Source organism: Aethalodelphis obliquidens, unplaced genomic scaffold (assembly GCF_003676395.1).
Source record: "Aethalodelphis obliquidens isolate GAN/ISIS:26980383/991018 unplaced genomic scaffold, ASM367639v1 scaffold7, whole genome shotgun sequence".
Lineage (NCBI taxonomy): Eukaryota > Metazoa > Chordata > Mammalia > Artiodactyla > Delphinidae > Aethalodelphis > Aethalodelphis obliquidens.
Window position 1 is genome coordinate 8,658,800 of NW_020837951.1, and position 2,091 is coordinate 8,660,890.

Sequence of the window (2,091 nt, forward strand, 5' to 3'; positions counted from 1 at the left end):
CCACCGCACTACCCCAAGTTGATAACGTTCCGCAACATCAGTTTCCTTTGAGGTGGCCTCTTTCTGCCATTTACTTTGTGTTCTGAAGTTTGGAGTCCCACTTGCTGACAAAAGTTATGCAAGCTAGGCCTGCCTTGCAGAACAAAAGGAAAACATCACAGAGATATTTAATTATGAGTCACTGAGGCTTGAGGGGTTTTCAAGGAAATGGTCCGGGGATTGGTTGGTGGTTGCTAACACTGAAAGGACATCACGGACATCCCTGCAGCCAGGTGGGGATAATTATGAACTATGATGGGAAGAAAGCAATGCGAGCACAGATCATGACTTAGGACAAATGAAGAGCCAGCTACTGCCAATGGCCTTTGCCAGCAAAGCAGCTCAATGCAGTCTACACCACATCTGCTCCAATTCAGTTTATCTGCTTCAGGTGCTGTTCTCATTGCCAGGACCGCATCCCCCTTGGGATCGTTCCTCTAACCCTGCCTGAGAGGCTCGCCCCTGATTCTTGATGTTGGGTGACTTTTCCAGCCTCAGGGAAAAAGCAAACCTACAGAAGCCACTGCCTCACAACTTACCTGAGCCAGGAGTGCAGCTCCAACGTTTTACAGACAAACTGGGGCTGAAGAGGGTATCAGGCAAAGGTATGGCTAGAAGCCAGACCTCCAGATTCACGCAAGTCGATGCACTTTCTCCATCATGCTCTTAGTACCTGCAGAGTCCCGCAGGCTGCCAGCTAGCAATGAAGCCAGTTCCTACGTGGACCTCTTACACCACGCACCATCGCACTGCCTGCTCGACCATAAAGGTGAGAACCTGTTCTACAGCAAGGAGCAAGTCAGCTCTATCAGCACAGGAGCTAAATTTAATCCTGGCCCGCTTCCCAGCCACACTGCCCTGCTTGACCCTCCCAGAATATCTGCTTTTGCTCATTCATTCAATCCTGCCTGTGCGCCTGCTGCGATGCCAGGCGCTGTGGGCTAAGGATATACAGGTGAGGGAGACAGTCCAGGATCCCTGCTGTTATGGAGCTTGCAGGCTAGAGGGAGAAACATTAATTGAATAATCTAATCAATACACAGCTACCAATTTTTCAGAGCAATGAATTACGCTGTAGGGCTGGAGGAACACAGCTCAACAAAGGGCTCTGTTAAAGGGACCTGACCTAGAAGGGCTGCTGCAGAGCTCCCTGAGGCCTGAGCTATTAATAAAATCTGGGGAGGAGGAGTTAACTGGCTTCTCGGGAGAAGACGTTATACCGAACAGAAGTTCGTGGGCCAAACAAACCAAAAGGTCGAAGTTTGGAGCAGAGAAACGTTTATTTTAGCGCCAAGCAAGGAGGACGGTGGCAGAACTGGGGGTGAAGGCTGCAGGGTGTGTGACTTTCTTCTGACTGGTTGGAGATAACAGGGTAGTGCTCCAGGACTCTGGTGCTCCGCCTGAATAACTCCACCTGGGGGGGCCTTAGTTCCCGCAGAACTCAAAGGTATATTGTTATGTATATATCCCTTGAGGAGGGACCAGGTGCTGCCCGTAGCTGACTACAGTTTCTTGACTGCTCCTCCTGTTTCTGCAATCCTTCCCTTTTCTGATTAGCAACTGTTTGAATCTGCGCTTTGGTACTCAGGGAAGGTTTAGGAGGCTGAAGCCTTCCTCCTGAAAACAATATATGGGGGACATGGAAAGGCTTCCGTACCCAGGAGGGCGCCACAGGGTCTTGCTCAGTTTCAGAGAGCTGGAGGCAGGAGACAGGGCGTGTGCACCTCCAAGCTCTGTGGTGGGAGTGAACAAGGCACATTCGATGGAGCCAGAGGGTACTTCGGCAGGAAAATGCGGAAAGGGTTCACCAGCGATCCTGGCTGCAGACTTCAGCCCCCTGACAATCCAGTCTCTACCCCACAAGGTAAAGGTCAGAGACAGATCTGCTGCTTTCTCGTCTTTGCAGCAGCACGGTGGCACAAGAGCTTCTTAGGAAATCCTAACCTTTCAAAAACAGTGGTTAACAGAAACTATGACACCGGAGGATGTTTGTTAGAGCCTGTGAAACTCAGGGGGCCAGAAGAGGTAAATCCGGAGGAAGACCACAGCACA